This window comes from Bidens hawaiensis, unplaced genomic scaffold, assembly GCF_021521415.1.
Source record: "Bidens hawaiensis isolate Kalapana, Puna unplaced genomic scaffold, B.hawaiensis_p1.1 tig00053463_1, whole genome shotgun sequence".
NCBI lineage: Eukaryota > Viridiplantae > Streptophyta > Magnoliopsida > Asterales > Asteraceae > Bidens > Bidens hawaiensis.
This window is the reverse complement of record NW_027499642.1, coordinates 67549-95405: the sequence shown is the minus strand read 5'-3', so window position 1 is coordinate 95405 and position 27857 is coordinate 67549. Positions and strand designations below refer to the sequence as shown.

At 37.1% G+C, this 27857-nt stretch overlaps 1 long non-coding RNA gene, 1 other non-coding gene and 1 pseudogene across 2 annotated transcripts; all 3 read left to right on the top strand.

Annotated features, from left to right (window-relative positions):
* Positions 1-2999: 2999 nt before the first annotated feature.
* On the top strand, positions 3000-3421 carry LOC143600152 (uncharacterized). Its single transcript, XR_013147422.1, has 3 exons — positions 3000-3141; positions 3281-3351; positions 3385-3421. It is a non-coding gene; the product is annotated as an uncharacterized LOC143600152 (long non-coding RNA).
* Positions 3422-4098: 677 nt separating this feature from the next.
* On the top strand, positions 4099-26551 carry LOC143600155 (protein HYPER-SENSITIVITY-RELATED 4 pseudogene; annotated as a pseudogene).
* Positions 26552-27338: 787 nt separating this feature from the next.
* On the top strand, positions 27339-27410 carry TRNAH-GUG (transfer RNA histidin (anticodon GUG)). The gene has a single exon. It is a non-coding gene; the product is annotated as a tRNA-His (tRNA).
* Positions 27411-27857: the final 447 nt, after the last annotated feature.

The following is a 27857-nucleotide window of genomic DNA, read 5'->3' as shown; positions in this document are numbered from 1 at the left end:
AGTATGTAACAAAAAGAAAATTTTAAAAAGAAAAAAATATATATAAAAAATGCTTGTCGTGCTTAAAATTTAAAATACTCTTTGCCATGTTCGCTTACCATGCCGATGGGTCGCTTGGGCAATTGGACTGGATTAAGACTACCACTTAATTAACAGAGGTGTACAAATAACCAACTTTCTTTATTAACCGGAATGGTTTTAAAACTGATTCGGAATTGGTCAACATGGTTAAAACCGGATTGGATTGGAACTAGATTGCATGAAAACAGTTTTCGAAACCAATTAAAAACTATTTTTTTTTATTGCAACAATGTTAAGTTCGTTGACGCCTATTCAACGCTAACGAAAGATTGTGATTGACCACATTTGGATGCTATTGCTAAATAGCGTTTTTAAATAAGAGATTAAAGAGTATTACTGAGTGATGTAATTAAACAAACACATCCGATACCTATACAAAACAAACGAGAGGCAAAAACGTCATTTGGACAAAAAAAATTGACTCTATAAGTATTTAGAAAACGAAAAAATAGCTAGTTTTTTTTAAACCGAATCTAAGATCCCAAAATAACAATAAAAAATTGTATTTATTTTTTTTTATAAAAATAACTATATTTTTAAATATGTCCCGATTACCCTGTATATAACTATTTACATAATCGTGCATCCGTACGCAATTATACACATACGATACCTTTTTGTTTGCACATTGCGTAACATGATACATGATATCTTACATATATTACATAATATCACATGTAATTATTTACATCAATTGCATAATATTGTATGTAATTATTTATATATGTTATGTAATATTACACGTAACTAGGATATATCGCGTATTCGCGTATAATACACGGTGATTAAAAAATACAACAAAAAAGTAAAATTTAATAATATACGTAATAACATACCTTGCCGTCTCAAAAGCATATTAAAATATATTTATATGTCTAAAAATATGTTTAATACAACATATTTTTATCTTATGGATTCATAATAACATATCTTATGGAAGAATTATTTTGTTTTAATAGTTTTAATAGGTAGATTAAAAATAAATAGCTTATTAGATGTAAATTATAATTTTGAAAATTGTTGAGCTGGAATCCTATGTGGATAACTTAATTAAAGGCCATATAGAAACTATATGTTGCTTTAATACGATAGTTGGATTAATTATATACATAATAAAATGCAACACTATACGTGATTAGATGCAGATTTATGTGGAAACTAGGTTAATAACCCATGCAATTTACGGGCTGAATAAAGAATATAGCATCAATTTAAAAATGTTTATATACATGGTATAATTTATGAATGTATAACAATTTCTAATATATGAAATTAAATATTACATTATATATAAATTTGAAAAAAGATTAAATACAGAAATTGTTTATAAAACCTTCAAATATCTCATTGTACATAACATAAGTGGTTTTCCCATATTAATTATTCAATGGTACGAAAGGATAACTTTAAAGTTTTAAAAATGGTAAAATAAATCACGAGTCAAGCCAAGTTTCACTAAATTTTCATATAAGGCAAATTTTAGGTATTTAGATGTACACACGCTTGAAAATAGACTTTTAATAGTTTAGGCATATGTTAGTTGTTTTACGCAAATCAAAAGAATCTTTATAATAATAATATTTTAAAATAAAGTATTTAAAAAATTAGTTTAAAAAACGTAATAAATAAATAAACATTAAACGGGAAATCACATTAAATGAGAGTTAATGAAAATTTAATTTAGAAATTTTAAAAATAATATAATAAATATAGCAAATTAATTTAATAGATTTAAATAGGGTTTAATTTTAGAAATAGCTTATGTATCATATTATGTGGACACTTTAAAAAGATGTCATGTGTCCACATTATTTTACTTTAATATATTAGTAAGATATATCCCCTCGAGTGTATGTTAATTCCCTAAGAAGTTTAATTATATATATATTAATTTGCAACTTTCTTAAGCTTTAGAGGTTGTACCACCATCTTTAAACCTGCCATAGTGACCGTCGTCTTCGAGCTCCGGTACCACCATCTTTAAACCTGCCATAGTGACCGTCGTCTTCAACTGTACGCACGCCTACTGTTGCCGGTTCCATTTGGAAACCCTAGATGGCGGCAGCGTGACGGCGGCGGTGTTTTATGAAACAGGGGTCCGTTAGTGAGGTTGTGGCATGTGTTGTTCCATCTAAATCTAAGTGGCGGCAGTGGTTCGGTGGCCGTCAAAACCTAGAACTGATGTGGTTAGCCCTAATATGGAATGCTTAATGAATGATGCCTTATAAAGTTATAAGTTACTGTTTGTGATGTTTTATTTGGTATTGTATGAGGCTGATTGTTGTGTTTTGTTGTATTGTTTTTTCCCGTTATATCTGTTCATTTGGGGCCTTTATGTGGCCACTGTTGAAGCGATGATGGTTTCCTGAGATTCGGCATGTGTGTAGCTATTTTTGACCTTTTTATTTGTGTTTGTAATAGCACATGAAACCTCTTGCTAAGAACATGAGGTGTGTAGCGTCTATTGTTACGTTACACGCAGTGCACATGAGGTGTTCGATGAAGTGCACGTCTGTCTGTTTGGGTTTTAGAAAGGCTGTGATGGTTTTTCTGAGCCTAGGTACGGTGCACATAAGGTGTTAGACGGAATGCTTTCACGATTGTGCTACACCTTTTGGGTTGTTTTTTGGGCGATGATGATGACGGACTGTTGGCATGGTGACTGTGGTGCTTGGAAACAAGCAACCACAATTGCAGCCATGAATATGATCTGAGCCTCAAGTTATGATTTCAGCCTTATGTAAACATGGGCTCATAATCCATCTAAGCATACCAATTTGAATCTAAGAATTGGTGAAACCATGGAAGTAGTTTGTGGAAAAACGTGAGATGTAATTTTGGGATTATTCTTTACTAATATGTCTTCTGCATATTCTACAAATATAATTAGATTTGCCAACTTAAAAATGCAAGTTTGAGATGTGATTATTTGCATCTGCTTAGTAAACCATTTTCATTTCTTAGTATGTAATGCATGTTTTAAAATTTCTAAAGGTACTTGGTGCGATGAGAGGAATGTCGGGGCTGCTATGGGAAACATCCTAACTTTATCCATATGAGGTATATATCATTTCACCTGTCACTGTAATCTTTACATATTTTATGCATATTGATTGGTTAGATTCATATTCATATATTATTCAAGAAAACATGTTGGTGAGTTTGTGTTGAAAGTTAACCTTTTGTTTTAATTATCCAGGGTATTCACTTTTGGGGTCTCTTAATTCCTGAATGCCATAAGGTACTGCCAGTTGTGTAACCTAAGGGAGAGTTGTTAGCAGATTATCTTTGGCTTCTATTGAGTGGAAAGGTAAAGTGATTATGTTTGACTTAAATGGTGTCATAATGAGGTCTTTAAGAAAGCGATCTTTTGGAGAAAACATTAGACACTTTCTTGCTTCATCATCCTTTTAAGTAGTAAAACCCAATTTTATTAACAATTTGATGGTGTGAAATATGTGCATTTTAAGACAACAGTTCTATAGATTTGGGACGACACGAATGGTGAAGTCGAGACATCTTTGACATGGACAAAATGGAAGAGGTTCTTATTGTAATTTTAGCACAATTTGTTTTTGTTATTTATCTTTTAAAAGTTTTGTAACCTATTGTATGAGTCTTGGTAGCAAGAATGAACGTGTCTGTTTGTATGTTGGAACCTATGTAAACTTTATATTGTGTATTATGTAGCATGGTGATAGAACTAGGTGCCTTGCAATTTTAGACCATTGGTCAGTTTCACATCAGACGTTATTGTTATAGGCAGAGAGCCTAAAAAGTATCTTTAAAATTGTAATTTGTATTTTTTTTTCCAGCCTTACGCCCCCCGCGTTGCAGCGGGACTAAATACTAGTTGTATATATAAAAGAGTCCATAGGAAGTATATAGAAATGAGAGTGCATGAGAAGTTTTTGAAAAGTAAACAAAGTGAGCCCACCCCCAATACTATAAAATTTACGTATTTCAGACAACCAAAACCCACCCTCATCTTCATTTCCTTACCAATACATTTTTAAAATGGCATCTGAATCGAAACTCGCCATGGCGAAAACAGTTGTATCCACCATGGGATCCGTTGCCGCAGCGTTGATGGTCATTCGCAGCGTTGCTCATGATTACTTGCCTAGCTCCTGAATTCCAAGACTATCTTTATTTCAGCTTCCGCAGTTTCATCAATAACTTATTCGGACAGCTGACCATGGTGATATACGAAGTCGATGGAATTCAAGAAAACGAAATGTATAACGCCACAGCACAATACCTAAGCTCCCGAAATTCTCCTGAAGTCCCACGTTTGAAGATCACCAAAAACCCTAGCGAGAAAAACATCAATGTTGCAACTGAAATCAGCGATCGGTTTGTTGATGTGTACAATGGAGTCAAATTCAAGTGGTCTTTGGTTTCTAAGAAGCTACCGACGAAAGAATATTACAAGGTTGCTATCATAGAGTTATGTTATCAGGATTCCTTAACTTAATCGATGGTTTATGGTCAAGTTGCGGTGATGAGAGAATCATCATATTCACCACAACAGCTTCATCTGAACAAATGAACGCTCTAGCACTATGCAGAATGCCAACAGCTTCATCTGAACAAATTCATTACTCATTAGTGAACAACTAAACAAATAGACTATAGAAGATTTAGAAATTATATGGGTTAATTTGAGTCATCTATTTTAACTAAAAGGGTCACTTGAAATTTCATCTTCGGGTCAAAATGGGCCAACAAATTTAAATAAATGGGTCGATGTGGGTTAGTGTCCTAAGAAAATGTGACAGGTTCAGGTCGGATAGGTTTCGGCACAAAACGGTTTGGATTGGAACGAGTTCGAAGGTTTCGGCTCGGAACAGGTTTCGAGCCGACACAAGTTTTCACACAGGATGGGTTCGGTTCGGTTCGGTTCGGTTTTGGTTTCTTTTCGTCGATTTTTTTGATTTCGACTAATTTCTTGAGGGGTTTTTTTTTTGAACGAGGACAACGATAAAACATTTTAGTTTTTTTACTTTTTTTTGTTTTTGATTTATATTTTGAGGTATGATTTTTTTATTATTTTTTTTTAATTTTTAGGGGTTTTTGATCTTAGTAGAAAACCCCTCAGAAAATAAAAAACCATAACTCAAAATATAAATAAAAATCATAATTTCTAAAAAAACTAAAATGTTTCCGCTGTTATCTTTGTAAAAAAAAAACCCCTCGAAATCCGTTCCGACACTAACCTGTTCCCACCCAAACCGAAACAACCATTTTTTCAATTGACCCGTTCTGACCCTAACCTATTCCAACCCTAACCCGTTTCAGCCCATGACCCGTTCGACCCACCCAACCCATTTGCAATCATTAAGTTAAACCAATGGCAAGTTTGATTTTGGACCCAATTCAACTTGAAGGAAAATCAAGAATGACAACTTAGCATACAAGTACTATAATAGGCAAACATATAATATAAAATTAGACGGCTTTCATGTCATATATCATAGAACAGAATACGACTCGGATGGCATCAAATTACAAATAAAACATGAGCTCAGAATAAACAACTAAATCAAAGATTTTTAACATTTCACTGATCAAAAGCCTAACTTACACACTGCGCCCCACCCATAGGTTACCAAAATCAATTAAACTAAATGATTTACTTGACCATAACCGACTGCAGTTTGGCGTTCCAATCTGAATTGAGAATTATGGCATCTTAAGGTGTCGTCTGGATGATGTTCTGTACTTAGGTTTCCATCCTAGGATGTTTGTTTTAAGAATACTAGTTGACCCGAAAAAGCCCATAACTTTTACTTTTTTATACCTTCTAACATGTTTTCTCTTATTCCTCTTTCGCTTCCTTGCGTTGCCCTTGGCACTGCTTTCAACACTCTCATAACCTTCCTGCCCCTGTTGCATTGCACGAATATGTAAACAGAAATTAGGACATTTTAGCATCAGCATAATATACGCATACATAACGTCATAAATGGATATTTAGATCGAACCTTGACGTGTCCCTCATAATTATGAAAATAGGGATGGGGGGATTCGAGACTCTTGACATATCTACTAGCACGCATATTGCGCCCAGCAATGGACACGTGTTTACCATCATCAACACTGTACACATGAGTAGGCAAGTCCTCCACCACCACTACCACCAAGTGTGCAATATCATGCTTGCTCTCACAATGATTATTGTGACAATCCTCGATTTCGGGTTAAATTGTATTTATTTTGTATTTGTTTTTATGTTGTAAACCGACCCGATTTATATCCCGAACATTTCAAATATATAAAATATTGGATTTTATGTTACTAAAACATTCCCGCTTGTCTAATTTGAAAAAACCCCTTTTACGGATTCGAAAACGGACTTAAAACGCTCAAGACACATCAAAAACGAACTTCCGGACGCGAACCGACGTGCTGACCAGCAGCAGATCAGCAGGACCAGCAGCCCATTTTTTTATTTTTTATTTTTTTGTTGTTTTGTGACTTGTCTTGACCCCTCTTGCATGCAAACCTTGATATCACACCCCATGCTTGACCCTTTCAACCCACTCTATATATACACCTATCCCCTTCATTAATCCTTGCTCATTCATCTCTTTCTCTTCCAATTCTCAAGCATTCAAAGGTGTTCTTCATATTTTTTTTGGCAGTTTGACTTTTCAAAGTCAAACTAACCATAGTCTTACATTATAATCAACTTGTTAACACTTATTTATACTTGAAGATTGTGATACAACATATATATAATAGCACCCTTTGTACATTCGGTGGGTATTTCTCGGGTCTCGGTCGGTTAAGTGTCCGGCCCATAAGACAAAGCTACATGGAGGACTCGTAGTAGTCCTTGATTATATATATTTTCCGCATCTAACTATCAAACTAGTTATACTTGTTTAACTTCTGCTCATCTTAGTTTTATTTTACATTTTGAGTTCCATGGTTATGGGATGTAGAGACAGCCTCGGTTATTCCGTAAATAGCTCCAAACCGGAAGCCGAACTCTTGTTTACTAGTTTGTTTAAATAGTTGTATAAACATGTTTTATGTAAGATTTGAGTTTCTAAAATCATTTTAATTAGTTCCATGGTTATGGGTTTGTATAATCTAACCTTGGTCTTATCCCGAAACAAGATCCGAACCGAAAACCGAACTTTCGTTTAAAGACTTTGTTGTTGACTTTTTGTATGTAAAACTTTGGTATTATTATTTATAAATTATTTTACAAGTTCTATGATGTTTTGGACATGTGGTAACCATTCTTGGCCTTATTCCAAGATAAAAACCGAACCAAACCGACTAAACCAAGTTTACCTCGCTTAAGACACACAAGTGTGTTTTTAACCATAAAGCTTATATATTTCTTTAAAAATACTTTATAAAACTGATTTTAATTATTTTCACAAAGTACTCGGAATGTTGAATCCAACTTGATCTTATAACAAAGTTTGGACCGACTAAACCGAACACTCGATTAACGGACGTTGTTAGTTCTAAAACAATAGAACTACATACTTGGTTAAGTCTCTTTAAGATTTATTGAGTTATCATACATTTATTATTTTGAGAAGTTGACTTTGGGTTTGGTCAAGTCACCAAGACCCGAACCGACCACCCGAACACTCGTTAAACTCGTTTTAGTATCTATTTTATAAAGGGACTTGTTTTCTTGCATTTTTACCCACCTTATTACTTAACATAGGTTGAGTAAAATTAAGGGCTAGATACTTTAACCCGGTTTCGAGCAAACTTACATTTTAAAGGACTATTATTATAATTTCTTAAATATTTACATTTTAAACCTTAAACTTTAAATTGTTTATATTTCTTATCATTTATTTTCATTTAAAGACTTCCAAGACAACTTTTCTAATACAAGACTTCTCCTTTAGGCTTCGTTCGTTAAACTCATCGTTCCGGTTAATCTCCAAATCATCAAATCTTTCAAGTTTATTACTTGAATGTGAGTACTTTCATCCCCCGTTTTCACTCTTTTATATTTTGGGGGTGACATTGCAAACTTATTCAAATCCAAATGATTTATACTTGAGTCGTAAACCACAAACTTATTGTATACTTCACTTAAATAAATGCTCGATTTGGTGATTATATGCTTATATGCTTATATGCTTAAGTGCTAATGTATTTACCACTTTTGGATGGTTGATTTATAAATCCGAGTATATCTGGCATCCCCTTATAGAAAGGTGTCGTTAATGTATTCTTATTAACGATTTCATACAAAATCTGAGTATATTTGGCATCCCCTTATAGAAAGGTGTCGTTAATGTATTCTTATTAACGATTTCATTTATCTAAATTGTTGCTATTATTTATTGTTTTGTATACAAGTTGTGGAATTTCATATTATATATCTATTGTTCAAAAACTATGAAATTGCTCACCAACCTTTGTGTTGACAAAATCTATTTATGCAATGTTACAGGTTTGACTTTAGGTTGACTCGAGGACTTGAAGAAAAAAAAACGTTATCGAGACTATTAGGATATTAGCAAAACAAACAATATATTATTTACTATGATTTGAATTTGGTTATTGTATGAACAAGTTATGTGACTCTTTGTGTTTTTATGAATTTAAATGAGTTGATTAAATATTGTCACTTAATAGTGTCGTGTGCGATGAACAATCGGTTAAAACCCCGACGTTTCCGTCGTGGTCGGGGTGTGACAATTATCATCATATATCTCCCACTTGTTGTTTTTCATTACCCATTTCCTACAAGGCAAAGGATCCAAATCGTTATACGAGGCAGCCGAATTGTCGTATAAGCATAGACATTCTTCTATAACCCCCAGCATGCAATTGTTTACACCGCCATCGATGTCGCATTCAAATTCTTCATGTGTAGGTTGAGGGATTTCTCTAAATTCATCTGTAGATAAATCCAAAGAAACAATGACTTTCTCCTTTCCCGATCCAGCACTCATAAACCAATGAAGTGCTCCCCCACATAAGACACCATTACTTTCATCCAAGCACATATACTTGACTTCTCCGATGGCTTTCCAAGTATTTGATTTCAATGTCAAGACATGAAAGACGGCCCGCAGTTCCTCTTAAGCTTCCCTGAAGCCTACAACAACCTTGTAGTCATTGGCGGAAGAGTCATAACCAAAACCCCACAATGCCAGGCTTCCGTATCTAAAGCAGTCATGAGGCCCATAGGGCGGCGTTGGCAGTCTCTTGAGCTCTCTAGTCAAAGGATTGGTCACTACCAACTCAAGGTCCATAGTAGAAAGGCATACCAGACCATTACATGAGCCAATAATAAATGATTTATTGCGGGAAAAGTACTCCTCATCTTCATCTAAAGTTGCCAAGGAACCGATCCTTCTATGTCCAAGTTGACGATTGTCACGATCACTCTTGTGAGAATGGTTCAAGTGATGTTTACCAAAACTTGGACTGGATATAAGAGATCGCCATGACTTACATACGATTTTGCATCGAATTAGATCTTCCGCATCCAAACGTACCAGTATCTGCTCCACCGCATCAAACACAAGCTCTGCCATTCAAACCCTAATAGCTAGCTCCAGGTGCACCGGCGAACGTAAGCGTATGTTATATATGTATATGCGAAAATAATAATATTACAGCCCAAGCCCAATTGAAAAGAATGAGTAATTAGGGATGATAATTCTCGGTTGTAATATGACATTTATTTTGTACCATTAATAAGTTCTGCATGTGCCTTACATTAATACATTGGCATGTTTTTTTAGTTTTACAAAATAATAATGCATTACAATATACCAAAAGGGATTTTCTTCTAGTATTGGTGTTAGCTAAACAAAATATACGCGGTTACTGAATACAAAATAGCAATGTTGTTACGTACTGCTTGCTGTCGGTTCCATCAAGTTGCCCTTTCTTGCCTCAAGAAATTAGACATGTTAATGTTTGTTGTGTTAGTTTTGTAAATGGATGCTTCGGTATTGGTACATCTTACACTCCTCAGACCCTATCATAACTTTGCTATTGATAGGATTTACCGAGGACAACGACGACGATGATGATGATGAATTCGTTGCCTAATTGCTAGAACTCGATTTTATTATGTTGTACTAAAAAGGGATGCTTTTTAAACAACCTGAATTGCTCTACATCTTGTGTTTTGCTTTTCACCACTTGTTAGAATTTGTAACCAATAATTAGTAACTATCTATTTGTGATATTTGTATTAGAGATACTTGTCTCTTCGATGTCGCCAAACAAAATCAGTTACACTCAATTACTACCAAAGACCTTCTAGAAGAAGTCGGTTACAAAAGAAGGACCACTAGAGTGACGTGGCAGGGGAGGTTTCACCGGCAAGAATTAGGGATCAAGAAAGCAAGGAGGGGGGGGGGGGTATGGTCGACGGCGGGAGGAGGGAAAGAAGGAAAAATATTATTTGAAAATTTTGCAATCTAGTCCTTGGGGTTAACATGGATAGTCAATTTAGGTTAAAACACATGTTAAGGGCGGGTATTGCACATATGTGATAATTATATGATTTTATTAAATAAACGAATTAAAACCGATAGACGCGTAAAGATTAGTGACCAAAATGATTAATAAATAATTGATGAATGACAATGGTCCCGGATAATAATAATAATAAAAACGGGTCGGTTTTTAGGTTTCAAAAATTTACGATTGTTAGAGCCGAAATAGAGGTAGTCTTGGAATTCAGCAGGCAAAGGTATTCACGAGCAACGCTGCGAGCAACCATTGCGGCTGTGGCAACGGACCCCATGGTGGAAACAATTGTTTTCTCCATGGCGATTTTGGATTGAGTTGATGAAGACATATTTAAGCTGAAGTGTTATGTTTTAGGTATGGAAATGGAGAACAAGGGGTGGTTTTAACTTTTTATTGTAGAAACGATGTGGGATTTATAGCATGTGGGTGCGTTGACTTTGTTTATCTTTTGAGGAATACAAGTGGCCCAGTTAAAGTAATATAATATCTTACACGTTTATAATTTTTTGTAGTTTGCTTTTAAAATGATTTTCATTAAAAACTAATATGTGAGATTAATTATGTAACGACTTTAATAAGGGAAGGATCTAAGCAATTTTCTAACATTAATGCAATCTACTATGTAGATGTCCATCAAATTTACAAATGAATTTGATATCACATAATTATCAAGACTTTTTTAGTTCCTTAAATATATATAGGTACAGTTTTTTTTTTCCTTTTATAAAGTGGCAACAAACTTGACACTTGGACATAGGCTGATTCGCATATTTTGTCATATATCCTTTAGTCCCTGTTAATCTATATTGGATCTGAACCAGAATACCTGGCTCTAGTATTTATTAGTACTTGAACTAATGCGTATTACCTTTAAAAATCGTTGAAGAATTTCTGAAGGGGTTTGATATATGAAATTACAATCACAAACAGAATTGAGAGGGAAAGGGAGGAATTTTATTGAAATAAGATGGAAAGAGAATTACAGAATTAGATGGGAAAAGAAATCATAACAAACTCACAAAATACTCGTGATATCACTCTCATACATTCCCCTCTATATAATAGAATATAATTGGTTACTAATGGGTTGACGTGGCATTCAATTGGCAATCATACAATTTGGAAGGAATTTTAGTGGAACGGTGGCTCTTTCTAACTTGGTTCTGACCCATTTATGACGCCAATTTCCCGGTTGCCTCTTTGTCACAACATTACTCCCCTCTTGAACATTCACCTTGTCCTCAAGGTGGAGAGTAGGAAAAGATTGCAGTAGCACTGCCTTGTCTTCCCATGTAGCAGATGTAGGTGGCAAACCATCCCATTGCACCAGATATTGCGTTACCAAATGATATGACCAATTGATAGACCGGGTGGTGTCACACCCCAATCCAGGGCCTAGGAGTGTGACCAGCAGTTGGTACCTGTTTTGTAAATATATATTTTAGCGGAAGACTTTAAATATTAAAATATTAATTTACATTATCAAAATTACTCGGGAAATAAACACCCAAGTTTCAGTTTTACAAAACAGTGATATTAATAATACAAGGATTTTATAATATTCAAAAACGAGCCATCTCGAGCGACCTTCTATGACTCCAATCCTTGTAAATCATCTATTATCATCTAATTACCTGCAAGAGTGGGAAAAACACGTCAGCTATTTGCTGGTGAAACGTTTGACTCGATAAAACATTTATAACAGTCGTTAAATATAAACATAGTTTTCTGTTTCACAATCTCAGCAGGAACGTCTGTCCATATCCCGGGATTTGTACCACTGCCTTACACACATAATTCAAAGGTTCCCCGAGTATATAGCCCCTGTTCGGAGACAACTTTCCCTTAGGCTATATAACCCTGTTGGAGAACCGGTTATGACTGACTTGGTTTTGTATGCCAATTATCAGTTATGTTTGGATCCTGACACATGTGTATTCGGTTTGAGTTGCTTTTTATTATCTATTTTGTATTATAATGATTTTAGAGATTATATCTCATGCAAACATTTATCAGACTCTTTGTAATAAATAACCAGTCTATTACAAGAGTAAAAATCAGTTCAGACAGTAAAAGGTTAACGTGTTCACCTTATCTTATCAGTAGGAAATATTAACCTCCTTGCTTCAGTATGCTATTAACCTATATTCATAATAGGTATGCATAAGTACCTATTTGATATTATTCAGCAGACTTTAAGTCTGTTACAATTTCAGCAGACTCGAGGTCTGATCAGCAGACTTAATGTCTGATTCAGTTCAGCAGACTCGAGGTCTGATCAACAGTCTTAATGTTTGACCTAACCTTAGTATAGTTATAGTCGTTTTATGAAAATACTTTGGATTTACATATGACGTTTGGAATAGCACGCTTTGGCCTAATAAAGGATATCACGTTGGCAAACTTCTCCAGGTAAGCAAACGGGTCCCGCGGTTGATTGGGATTTGTACGAATTGCTTTTCTTAGGCAAGAGGAGTCTACTAATGATACCCCCTTCCAGTTACTACATGCCCGCCAAAATAATAGTTTTGATAACATTACTTCACGTGGAAGCAACGTCTTTGTTTTATAAAACGTTACTTGGAAAATAATTAGAGTTTAACGACTATACCCTTAACTAAGCTATATCTTACGTATTTAAAATAACTAGTAAAGTAACTTAACCTTAATCCTACCTTAATCGGCTCGACGGGACTTTAAGAACTCAAGAAATCAGTAGCACTCCGACTTGCACTTCGTTTGCAAGATTAACAACTCGTTCGGCAGCGTAACAACACCCGATTCTCTACTAGAACAGCCTCGGAACCACCAGAACTCTTTTGGCACGACTCCCTAGGTTATGTGTGTGAGAAAAGTGTGAAAATGGGATGAAAACGACTGAACTCGTGGCTGCCCTATTTATAGCCGTTTTTGTGCATCTTCGCGATACGCGAAGATGTTTGCCTGAGCATCTTTGCGATACGCGAAGTTGCTTGAGTCGGCGCCGCAATTTTGCATGTCAACCCCAGGCTGCCACGTGTCACTGGATAACGTTGAAATGTGTGCCAGCATCTTCGCGATACGCGAAGGGTTCCTTCTTTGCATCTTCGCGATACGCGAAGGTGCAAAATTTCATTTTCAGTCCTTCTAGTTCTGGATTTGACATTTTTAGCCCTTTAACATCTAATCTTGACATTTTTGGCCCAAAACTAGATGGGGGTATTTTCACGGTGTTACAGGTGGTGAGGATTTCTTTTGGCTGCAAGACCAAAGTTGTAGTCGAATCAACTATCCCCAGGGGTGTAACTTGTTGTTCTGGAATGCCCATACATTTCCGAAGTAACGAGACATGAAAGACATTATGAATTTTAGCAGTGGCGGGAAGATCGAGTTTATATGCTACCAACCTGTCTTAGCGGTGATTTGAGAAGCCCAAAATAGCGGCGGCCCAATTTGTGGTGTCGTTGCAAACGGGTGGAGCCTTGGTGGTATGGTTGTAACTTCACAAATACCCAATCCCCAACCTCAAAGGTAACCTCCCTACGATGTTTATCTGCATAAGACTTCATTCGGTGTTGGGGTTTTGCTAAATTTTGTTTTGAGAAGGGTTAAAACTTCATCACAAGCTAGCATTTGTTCCTCGATTATTGCATTACCCGTTGAATACCGGATATAGCGACCGATGGTGGGAGGGCGACGACCATAGAGCACCTCAAACGGAGTCATATTGGCAGCAATTTGGAATGATGTGTTATACCAAAATTCTGCCCAAGGAAGAAAACTTAGCCAATTTTTGGGTTGGTCACAAACATAGCAACGCAAATACATTTCTAAACATTTGTTTAGAGCCTCGGTTTGCCCTTCCAATTGTGGGTGATAAGCGGTACTGAAAGACAGATTAGTTCCTTGTAACCGGTGAAGTTCTTTCTAGAAATCGGACATGAAACGGGGATCATGATCAGAGACGATGTCCGATGGAATGCCATGGAGACGGACAATCTCAGCAATAAAAACCGCTGCAATGGCAGAGCTATTAAAATGGGCAAGAAGACTAATAAAATGGCCATATTTGGACAAACGGTCAACAACAACCATAATAACACTTTTTCCATTTGAAACTGGAAGTCAGTAATAAAATCCATTGAAATACTCTCAAAAATCAATTGTGGAATGGCTAAAGGTTGGAGTAAACCACATGGTGGAAGGAAAGAAGCCTTCATTTGTTGACAAATTTGCAGTTAGCAACAAAAGTCTTAACATCTTTTCGCATATGTTTCCAAAAGCATATGTTTCCAAAAAAAATTGGATGATAAGCGATGAAACGTACGAGTGACCCTGGAGTGACCCCCAAGCACTAATGTATGATACTCCAACAACAGTTGTTGACATAAAGGGGAACTCGGAGGAATGACTAAACGAGCTCTATAGAATAATAAGCCATCTTTTCGCATATGTTTCCAAAAAGCATATGTTTCCAAAAAAAATTGGATGATAAGCGATGAAACGTACGAGTGACCCTGGAGTGACCCCAAGCACTAATGTATGATACTCCAACAACAGTTGTTGACATAAAGGGGAACGCGGAGGAATGACTAAACGAGCTTGATAGAATAATAAGCCATCTTTGTACACGTAATCGGGAAACAAAAGCCGGGTCCACTCGAAGTTGAGCGCATATTGTCTGTAATTCTGAATTGGCTTGAATTGCACTTCGCAGCTCTTCAAGAAAAACGAATTCTTGGCTCGAGTAAGCCAAGAATTGAGAAGCTGGAACCCGAGATAAGGCATCTGCTGCCCCATTTTGTTTACCATTTGATATTGTATATCAAAATCATAACCGAGCAATTTACCGACCCATTTTTGTTGATCTGGAGTCTGAATTACTTGATCTTGTAAATTGCGTAAAGATTGTTGGTCCGTGACAATATGAAATCGTCTCCCCAACAAAATACTGGCGCCATTTAGCCACAGCTTATGTAATGGCAAACATCTCCCGTTGATAAGTAGAAGATTGCTGCATACGAGGACACATTTTCTGACTAAAATAAGCAATAGGTTGCTTATCTTGGGACAAAATGTAACACCCGTAAGTTTTAATGAAAAGGATTCATGCCTTGTAAAATTTATATCTTTAACCAAGACCCGCCCTGGCATCTTGAGGGTCTCCGAGTCATTTTTGAAAGTCATATTATATTGACTTTGGAGCAAAATATCACAAAATATAGGTTGGAGGGCTAATTTTGTAATTACCCCATTTTAAAACCCTAAGTCCCCCCCATGTCTTTTGCGATCTGCAGCTTGGAGGGGTTGCCTCCTTGGTTTTTGTGCCACTCCAACTTCATTGCAGCCATCCCACGTCTAATTCGAGGTAGGTCCTAGCGTATTACAACTCTTTTTCACCTTAATTTATCCTTTTATCTCACTTATTCGTCGTTAAATCTCGTGTTGAAGGCTTACCGGGTGGCTATCCATTCTAACATTTTCGGGGCTGTTTTGGTTAAGGTTTTTGTACCAAAATCTTCTTAGGTATGTCTAGTATAACATACTTTATAATCGTGTCCGTTGGTGTTCGTTTGATTGGTCAACTAGTTGTAGATTGAAAACTAGTTTTCGGTTGTCTAGAATAGTGTTTTGTTGCGCTTAACGCGAGGGATGAAGTAAGTGATGACCAATTCAGTTCAGATAGCTTTGGTTTAACGTACGGGCTGTTGGAAAATGATTTTTATAAGTAATGGGGCTGAATTGGTTGTCGGTTACTCAAACGGGTCGGTACGACACGCATTCGCGTTTATTGATTAGTTGGTGCGTTGTGCTTGCGAGTTACCGACCCATTTGACTCGTGTAGCGTCGTATGGACTTGTTGGCTGTGAATTTATCATATTGGGTCCACACGGGGCTGAGTTGGATGTTAATTGCCTAAACAACTCTTTAACGCGCGTGTAAGTATCACCTAGTGCTTCCGGGGGTAATTTGGGAACTCTTTATTCTCGGGAGTGTCTAAGGGTTGTGTCGGTAAATGTAAGGCCTCGGGGCTTTTATGATTGAGTTTGTTGGGGTCAAGGCTTTAGGTAACTCGAACCATGTTAGAAACGTCTCGTAGGATAAACGAGTCGGTACGATTTGGTTAGTAATCTTTGTGTGCAATCCGGCAGGCTTGTGATTGTGGATTGACTTAGGGATTCTCTAACTCGTTGTTGACTGTGTGCCTCGTATTAGGTGAGTTCATGATGCCCCTTTTAATCTTTTTACGTTTTGGGCTAGCATACACACCGTATTACAATTTTATCCGATTTTACTCGTTACAACTATTTGGATGGTATTACATAGCTTTATTCGTATTTGTGCATTTATGAAACTATGTGTGGATTATATTCTATGCCTTAGGATATTTTAGACTCATTTATGGTCTTATATTCCTTAAGGTTATATATATTATTTATGGTCTAGGCTCGAGGATACTATTAGGCCTAGTATTAATTCCTAGATTATCCATTATTTATGGATTGAATGTGATGATATGGTTTGGTTGAATGTTTGAATTAGATGTTTGTAAGTGTGTATGTGAATGTGTATGTGTTAGTAAACTGTGACCGGGTCAAATATATTACTTGGGGAAGACCCGGGGTGAGGAGGCCCGTGTTGCATGTTTATGTCCCGGCGGGTCAAATATATTACTTGTGGAAGACCCGGGGTGAGGAGGCCCGCCATTCTGTTAAACCGTGTTCGGGTCAAATATATTACTTGGGGAAGACCCAGGGTGAGGAGGCCCGTATCACGTGTTTGGGTATGTTAAACCACGACTGAGTCAAATATATTACTTGGGGAGGACCCGGGGTGAGGAGGCTCGTGTTGCGTGATTTTTGTTTTATTAAACTGTGACCGAGTCAAATATATTACTTGGGGATGACCCGGAGTGAGGAGGCTCGTGTTGCATGATTTTGTTGGTGTTTGTTAAACCGCGACCGGGTTAAATATATTACAAGGCTTTAGGTAACTCGAACCATGTTAGAACGTCTCGTAGGATAAACGAGTCGGTACGATTTGGTTAGTAATCTTTGTGTGCAATCCGGCAGGCTTGTGATTGTGGATTGACTTAGGGATTCTCTAACTCGTTGTTGACTGTGTGCCTCGTATTAGGTGAGTTCATGATGCCCCTTTTAATCTTTTTACGTTTTGGGCTAGCATACACACCGTATTACAATTTTATCCGATTTTACTCGTTACAACTATTTGGATGGTATTACATAGCTTTATTCGTATTTGTGCATGTATGAAACTATGTGTGGATTATATTCTATGCCTTAGGATATTTTAGACTCATTTATGGTCTTATATTCCTTAAGGTTATATATATTATTTATGGTCTAGGCTCGAGGATACTATTAGGCCTAGTATTAATTCCTAGATTATCCATTATTTATGGATTGAATGTGATGATATGGTTTGGTTGAATGTTTGAATTAGATGTTTGTAAGTGTGTATGTGAATGTGTATGTGTTAGTAAACTGTGACCGGGTCAAATATATTACTTGGGGAAGACCCGGGGTGAGGAGGCCCGTGTTGCATGTTTATGTCCCGGCGGGTCAAATATATTACTTGTGGAAGACCCGGGGGTGAGGAGGCCCGCCATTCTGTTAAACCGTGTTCGGGTCAAATATATTACTTGGGGAAGACCCAGGGTGAGGAGGCCCGTATCACGTGTTTGGGTATGTTAAACCACGACTGAGTCAAATGTATTACTTGGGGAGGACCCGGGGTGAGGAGGCTCGTGTTGCGTGATTTTTGTTTTATTAAACTGTGACCGAGTCAAATATATTACTTGGGGATGACCCGGAGTGAGGAGGCTCGTGTTGCATGATTTTGTTGGTGTTTGTTAAACCGCGACCGGGTTAAATATATTACAAGGCTTTAGGTAACTCGAACCATGTTAGAACGTCTCGTAGGATAAACGAGTCGGTACGATTTGGTTAGTAATCTTTGTGTGCAATCCGGCAGGCTTGTGATTGTGGATTGACTTAGGGATTCTCTAACTCGTTGTTGACTGTGTGCCTCGTATTAGGTGAGTTCATGATGCCCCTTTTAATCTTTTTACGTTTTGGGCTAGCATACACACCGTATTACAATTTTATCCGATTTTACTCGTTACAACTATTTGGATGGTATTACATAGCTTTATTCGTATTTGTGCATTTATGAAACTATGTGTGGATTATATTCTATGACTTAGGATATTTTAGACTCATTTATGGTCTTATATTCCTTAAGGTTATATATATTATTTATGGTCTAGGCTCGAGGATACTATTAGGCCTAGTATTAATTCCTAGATTATCCATTATTTATGGATTGAATGTGATGATATGGTTTGGTTGAATGTTTGAATTAGATGTTTGTAAGTGTGTATGTGAATGTGTATGTGTTAGTAAACTGTGACCGGGTCAAATATATTACTTGGGGAAGACCCGGGGTGAGGAGGCCCGTGTTGCATGTTTATGTCCCGGCGGGTCAAATATATTACTTGTGGAAGACCCGGGGTGAGGAGGCCCGCCATTCTGTTAAACCGTGTTCGGGTCAAATATATTACTTGGGGAAGACCCAGGGTGAGGAGGCCCGTATCACGTGTTTGGGTATGTTAAACCACGACTGAGTCAAATATATTACTTGGGGAGGACCCGGGGTGAGGAGGCTCGTGTTGCGTGATTTTTGTTTTATTAAACTGTGACCGAGTCAAATATATTACTTGGGGATGACCCGGAGTGAGGAGGCTCGTGTTGCATGATTTTGTTGGTGTTTGTTAAACCGCGACCGGGTTAAATATATTACTTGGGGAAGACCGGGGGTGAGGAGGCCCGTGTTGCGTGTTTGATCAAGAAAAAATACTTTTATTTTATTTATTTATGATTTGATTAAGAAGAGTTATTTATGATTTTATTGACTTATGATTTAACCAAGAAAAGTTATATATCTATTTACTTATGATTTTCTCCTACATTTTTATACCTATGAAATTAAATTGTTTAATGAATGTTACTTATTTAAAACCTGAACTCACTCAGCTCAAGCTGACTTTGTGTGTTAGATTGACTTTCAGGTTGAGGATTGGAGATTACCGCTTGGACATGCTAGAGACTACTCGGACGGTTGAAGGCACATCTAGTCGAAGAATTAATAACGCAAATTGTTTCTTTTAATTTATTACTATAAGCATTTAAATTTTGGTTTTGGGCACTTACCCTGGTTTTTGGGATTTTTGATGTTATTATTCCGCTGTTTAATTACTCTGAACTGATTTTAATAAGATGAACTTGTTTGGTTTTAAATTTTTGAGAATTTCCGGTATGATTACCAACTGTAGGATTCCCGGGATTCGGGGTCTTACACAAAACAGCCCCAATTCCGATGCCCGATGCATCAGTTTCCACCGTGAATGGCTTAGAGAAGTCGGGTAAACGCAGAACAGGGGTATGACTAAGCAAATTCTTTAGTGTTGAGAAAGCAGCTTGAGTAGTCTCATTCCAAACGAAGGCATTCTTACGAAGCAAATCTGTCAATGGCCCGGCAATGGTAGCATAATTACGAATGAATCGTCGGTAATATCCGGTGAGACCCAAGAAACCCCTGACTTCCTTTACAGTAGTCGGAACCGGCCATTGTTGAATATGAATAATCTTTGATGGGTCTACTGCCACCCCTGCCTCAGAGATAATGTGGCTCAAATAGTCAACTCTGGTTTGACCGAAAGTACACTTGGTCAATTTAGCAACTAACTTGTTATCAAGAAGGACCTGAAAAACCACTTTAAGATGTTGCAGATGCTCCACCCAGTTAGAACTATAAATCAAGATGTCATCGAAAAATACCAAAACAAATTTTTGAAGAAATGGACGGAAGATATCGTTCATTAAACGCTGAAACGTCGAAGGAGCATTGGTTAAGCCAAAGGGCATAACCAAAAACTCATAGTATCCATCATGCGTTCGGAAAGCAGATTTTAAAATCGAATCATCATGTAACTGAATTTGGTGGTAACCAGCAAGCAAATCAAGTTTAGAAAAATATTTTGCGCCATAGAGTTCATCAAAAAGCTCATATATAGTCGGGATCGGAAACCGATCATGAATAGTGAGTGCATTGAGTGCCCGGTAGTCCACACAGAATCGCCATGTTCCATCCTTTTTTTTAACCAACAATACCGTGGAAGAAAAGGGACTGGTACTAGGTCGTATGATCCCCTGTTGTAACATTTCACCAACCAAACGTTCAATTTCTGCCTTTTGAAAATACAGGTAACGATAAGGGCGAACCGAAACAGGAACAGAATTACGCGGTAAGATAATTTGGTGATCCTGTGGGCGAACTGGTGGTAAACCCATAACTGGTTGAAATACCATCATATAATCATCTAATAACTTTTTAATATCTGTCGGGTAGTCCACATTTGAGGTGGGGTCCGATGGCACACATTGTAATTGAAAATACTCACCAATTGAGTCAGTTTGAGCTAACCGGCGTAGGCCGTTGAACTGTATTGGTTGAACCACTGAGTGAGAGTCGCCTTGCCAAACCACCCGAGAACCATTCCATTGGAATTCAAACGAAGCGGTGGCGTAATTAGTGAGCACAGAACCAGGAGTTGATAACCAAGATACTCCCAACACCATATCCCAACCCTGTAGTAGCAAAACATACAAATCGACCAGTACCGCAGAATTTTGGATGATAAATTCCACTTGACGAGCTAGTCCAGAATAGGGCAATCGTTCGCCACTTCCCATCAACACAGAAAAAGGAGTGATAGCTTCAACAGTCAAATTAAGGAACGTAGCAACTCAAGTTTGCACGAAACAGTGGGTGCTACCACCATCCAACAGTACTTGAACAAACTTACCATTTACTGAGCCAGTAAAACGAAGCGTAGCGGTAGAATGGCTACCAGCCAAGGCATTGTAAGAGATGGCGGTGTGATTCTGAACCTCTTCCAGTTGTAAAGCATTAGCGAAATTAGCATCACCAGATAAGTATGTCGATACCTCTTCCATCGGTTCAATCAGAGGGGGGTCTTCATTAAAGAAAAGCAACTGTAGAGCGGATTTGCACTTGTGATCTGATGTGTATTTTTCATCACATATGTAGCATAACCCTAGAGCCCGCCCGCTTTTGAGCCAATTCAGTGGGGGACAAGCGATGGAATCCGATGGAATTTGGTGTGGATTTAGGGTTGAACGTGGCCGTTGAATTCACCGGAGAAACAATGGGGTTGGTTTTTGGTGTAGGAAGAATGGGCTTCGAAGAGTCCAAAGACACCCGGCCCATACCTTTTTCCAATTGAATACGAATCTCATCCAATTGGGCCTGTCTCATCGTCTCATCGACGTTCGAAGGTTTATGGATCAACACAGATTGTTTAATATCAGCGCTAAGGCCGGAAACGAAACAACGTATCAGAAACGTCGGCGGAAGAACCATGGTGCGATTCGAAATTGCTTCAAATCGATGACGGTATTCAGCAACCGTTGAAGTTTGTTGAAGTTTGGCGAGAAGACCCTCTGGTTCCTCAAGGTCTTTCTCTCTAAATCGCTCAATCAAATCAATAGTAAACGATTGCCAACCATGAATGTTATGATGGCGTTAAAGCCAATCGAACCAATTTGCCGCGTCATCATCAAAATAAAACGATGCGATCGTTAATCTGTCCAGATCTGAAATAGAATAAAATTCAAAATAACGATTCGCTTGCGTGACCCATTGTTCAGGATAGTGGCCGGCGAAGCGAGCCAGGTTTATTGGAGCAGGTTTATGGCGACCAAGGATAGAGAATCCGTCATCGAACGGCTGTTTGCCGGCAGACGATTCAGGATGATGATTAGATTTAGGATTAGGTGGTAATCGTTTCAAAACCTGATGTAGAAGCTTCTTTGTATCTTCCAAAGAAGAAGAAATGGCATCAACATCACTATGAAGCTTGTTTTGATTCTCATTCATTTGCTTCTGAGAATCCTTAACTTCCTTTAAACCCTCATCGAGTAACTTCAATCGAGTTCCGTCCGCCATGGCTATGGAGGTAGAATGAAAGCACCAATTAAGGGGTTTGATATATGAAATTACAATCACAAACAGAGAATTGAGAGGGGAAGGGAGGAATTTTATTGAAATAAGATGGAAAGAGAATTGCATAATTAGATAGGAAAAGAAATCATAACAAACTCACAAAATACTCATGACATCACTCTCATACATTCCCCTCTATATAACAGAATTTAATTGGTTACTAATGGGCTGACGTGGCATTCAAGTGGTAGTCATGCAATTTGGAAGGAATTTTAGTGGAACGGTGGCTCTTTCTAACTTGGTTCTGACCGATTTGTGACGCCAATTTACCGGTTGCCTCTTTGTTCACAACAATTTCACTAGTTTTTATATAGGTATATTGATTTTTAATGGTCCCAATTATTACCTTTTGGTAACTGCTGGTCCCAACTAATGAATTGGCTACTGATGGTCCCAACTTTTAAAGTATTTGTTCATAATGGTCCGCGACTAACAGAATCCTAACGCTGTTAGTTTCAGGTCGTCGGGAAAATGTTTTTGGCAAGAAAATTCAAATTTGTTGCCGGAAAACACCACCTGAATACCGCAACCGCGCTAATTGACTCACAGTTAACCAACTACCACCACTTGAGCACCATCAACCAAATCCGACGATGATTCTAAAGTTTCCGGCGACCTCAATAATTGGGGCTTTACTAGAAAAAGGTTCCTAAAGGTCCGATGCGAAGTTACCAAGATGTTTGGGATGAAAATGTTGAGTTTTCGAGAAAAAAATTGAGTTTTCCGGCCAAAACAATTTTTCCGGCGACCTGAAACTAACGACGTTAGGATTCTGTTATTCGCAGACTGTTAGAAACAAATAGTTTAAAAGTTGGGACCATTAGTAGCCAATTCATTAGTTGGGACCAGCAGTAACCAAAAGACAATAGCTAGGATCATTAAAAACCAATATACCTTTTATATATTATGTTATGTAGGCAAAAAAATATTTAACCACACTTAGTGTATGTGCAACGAGTGGACGCCCCGTGCCACATCATACACAAAAGCTTGTGAAGTAGGGTGTTGCCCACCTAGACATAGCCACATCAGCGTGGAGGTAGCGCATTATAATCTATATTTAAGGGAACATTTTGAAAACTGTGTCAAGCTGTTCTTTGAGCCTCAAGATTCGTTTAAATATTTAAAATCGAGCATTTTGCAACATTAGTTCTGTATTTTCATCACAATTATTTAAATTATATATGAGTTATCGAGTTTATATATGCTTCAGGGGCCAATTCTTTTTACCCGGTTGGCCCCAAATTCTTTAAAGATTCTCGACGACAGATGTGGTCATCAAGATTAACAATTGACTTAATTATAGGATTCCAAACCCCATATGTAGCCACTAGATGACCCATGATTAAACCGTCGTCATCAAGATTAACAATTGACTTAATTATAGGATTCCAAACCCCATATATAGCCACTAGATGACCCATGATTAAACAAAAAAAATGATGGTTTTCCTTTGGATAATTTGGAAAACAAGAAATTAGAAGATTTTCAAACAAAAAAGTTGCCTGATCATAAAGATTGTGAGTGATATGAAGGCTTCCTCATTCATTTGGGTGAAAATATAAGTAAAATGGGCGAGCTTAGATTGAGAATCGTGATGCAAGCTTAATTTTGTTAAAAATAAAAATAAAATAAAATTATAAGTTCTACGTTCATTTTTACTTTTTGGTTGTAGCTTGTTTAGTATTTTTAGTTGTATATTTGAACATTTTGCTGGTTCTTTATCCCGTAAAAAATAATTAATTGATGAAGCACGAAATATTAATAAAACAGTTAAAACAAGAAGTAGAATATGTGGTTAGAAAGAGAAAGAACTAAATTAGTATAATCTGATTGTTGAGCCCGAAAAGAAAAAAGTATACTTAGAAAGCACCCAAACATAACTTCAAATAAATTTATATATCTTACCTGATAAAAGTGTTCATATTTTTTTTTATAATAAACAATATTGATGGACTTAATTTTCAAGGATATTATTGTTATTTATTAAGCAAAAAAAATAATCATTTAATCCACCTTAAACCTTGTATTTTTCAAACCATGACACTTCTAATTAAACGGATGAAGTATTTAGTATTTACCGGTGGTTAATCGGAATCCGGATCCACTTGACAAATAGAATAAATAAATTGAAAAATACGGCCAAGTATTTTGCTTGGAGTGGAAGCATTTAGTGATAATTAAATTGCTAGATTCCTTGATTAAAAAAGATAAAGAAAAAGGAAACCACATGTGTTCATGTTAGCTTTCATAATAAAAATAAATAAATAAATAACTTTAAGTTACTTTATTTCTAGAATTCTAGTTCTTGCCTTCTTGGAAGGAGTCATACTTAGAAATCACGCGGCTCTCCACCGAGTATTCTCAGTCAATAGTCAACACACCAAATTAGAAAATGTAACACCACCACACTATAAAGTATAAATCCCACATCATTTACACAAACAAAACCAAACCTCATCTCCATTTCCTACATATTAAAAATGGCCTCATCAACTGAATCAAAAATTGCCATGGCAAAAACAATTGTTTCCACCATCGGATCCGTGGCCGCGGCTTCCATGGTTGCTCGCAGCTTCGCTCGTGATTACTTGCCTAGTGAATTCCAAGACTACCTCTATTTCGGCCTCCGCAACTTCATCAACAAGTTATTCAGACAACTGACCATGGTCATCTACTAATTCGATGGCATTCAAGAAACCATATTTATAGTGCCGCAACGCTCTACCTTAACTTCCTAAAATCTCCCAACATTCGTCGTCTGAAGGTCACAAAAAACGCTAGCGAAGAAAACATAAATGTTGAGATGGAAATCAAAGAAGAGTTTGTTGATGTATTCAAAGGAGTCAAATTCAAGTGGTCTTTGGTTTCTAAGGAGTTACCAACGATAGAATACCACAATTACGACGACAAGGGCTCATATGTTAGTAGATCGGATAAACGATCCTTGGAGCTCACATTTCATCAGAAACACAAAGATCTGGTGTTGAACGAGTACTTGCCGTTTATCCTTAAAGACGCCAAAACAAAGAAACGAGAAGATAAAACCGTGAAGATATTCACAGTTGACACGGACAGCAGAACGACGTGGACGTCGGTTAATCTAGACCATCCAGCGAAATTTGCCACGCTGGCGATGGATACCGATATGAAGGAGAAGGTGATGAAGGATTTGGATAGGTTTATACAAAGGAGAGAGTATTATAAGAAAGTCGGAAAGGCATGGAAGAGAGGGTACCTGTTGTATGGTCCACCAGGGACGGGGAAATCAAGCCTTATCGCGGCCATGGCGAATTACTTGAAGTTTGACATATATGACTTGGACTTGACTGACATTCATTCAAACTCGGATCTGCGAAGGTTGTTGGTGGCAACGTCAAACCGGTCTATACTGGTGCTTGAGGAAATTGATTGCACGGTGGAGTTGCATGATCGAGTGGACGCCAAAGAAACAGTTCGAGAGAAAGACCAGCATGGCGATCACGAAGAATACAAAGTTACATTATCCGGGTTCCTTAACTTCATCGATGGTTTATGGTCAAGTTGTGGTGATGAAAGGATCATCATATTCACCACTAACCGGAAAGACAAACTGGACCCTGCACTACTTCGACCTGGTCGTATGGATGTTCACATTAACATGTCATATTGCACCCCGTGTGGGTTCCGACTGCTAGCCTCTAACTATCTTGGTGTCACATAGCATGGTCTTTTTGAAGAAATTGAGGGTTTGATTAGGGAGGTGGAGGTTACCCCGGCTGAAGTAGCCGAGCAACTACTCCAGGAAGATGATCCAGACATTGCGCTCGGTGGACTCATTGAGTTTTTCCAAATGAAGAGGAAGAAGAATGAAGAAACGAAAGCAAAAGACTTGGCGGTCAAAGAGATTGAAAACTGAAAGAGTGAAATATTAGTACGGTAGTTAACACTTAGCAGAATGATAACTCTGGGTATAAATTATATATTTGGTATTAATGTTCAAAGCTGAATGTTACATTAGCATATTAATTTTAATCACATATGTGTCACATTCATCAATAATTATACTTCATTTATAAATCTATATTTAATTTTAGAGCTGGATCATAACTACCAAAGTGAATTGCTAAGTCCTATCAAGTACCGTGTTAAAAGTTATAACTTTAATCAAATATTCCTGAATAAACAATTTAGATCTTGAGAAAGGTTATCACAATTTTTTGAATTAGGGAGCCAAAATGAAAAGATTACAAATAGGGTTATTTTCTACTCAAAACTATAAACATAATTTTATCAAAATTAAAGATATACCAAAGCTGTTTGATTATAACCAGTTATACAAATTATAAATCATGGTATAGTTGCGTGAGAGAGTCAATAGCCCAGATTGTTACCAAGAGTTCGGTGAAGATGACATAATGACAACAATGTGACTACACTTTGGTGGTTAGAAGTATCATGATATGTAAGCTTGTAATTTGATATTTTGATCCAACTTTAATGTATGTCCCATATTCATATATCACTCGTTTTAGTCCAATTCCAAATCTATATTTAAAATAATGAGCTAGATAAACAACATGAATTGCAAGAGTTAAAAGTACAATCTGTATTATATGTTACCAGAAGGCTGGTTGGTTTGTAACCTCGTGCCAGAGTCGATTACAGATGTTTTCTAGGTGTACATGTGAAAACAGAACACAAATGTGGCTGTAGTTTAGTGGTAAGAATTCCACGTTGTGGCCGTGGAGACCTGGGCTCGAATCCCAGCAGCCACAAGCTTTTTGTGTAATATCAAGTCTCAATTCTTTTCACCAGAATAAGTTTTTCTTCTCCAAAACAGTTAAAACACTTTAAATTCATCATTTGATTTGGGTTTGTTTATTCATCAACTCCTTTCAAGTACAACAATTTGTCAATTAATTTATGTGACTCATTGTATAAATGCAAACTTGTATACTTTTTTTTTTAATTTAGAGTTTTTGAGTGTTAATATATGAAATAAATAAATTTAGATTAAGCATGTCATATTCAAGTTAAACTAAAAAGTATCGAGTTGAGATTCTTGTGGTTGACCGGATTTACAATCCATTTAGCACATCTATATTAAGATATTAGACTTTGAGTATATATTTATTGCATTGTAGTGTATCTCATTTCTATATTATTTTGATCCATTTACCCCGATTTCTCATATTCGATTAGATTACTTTACAGTATCAAAC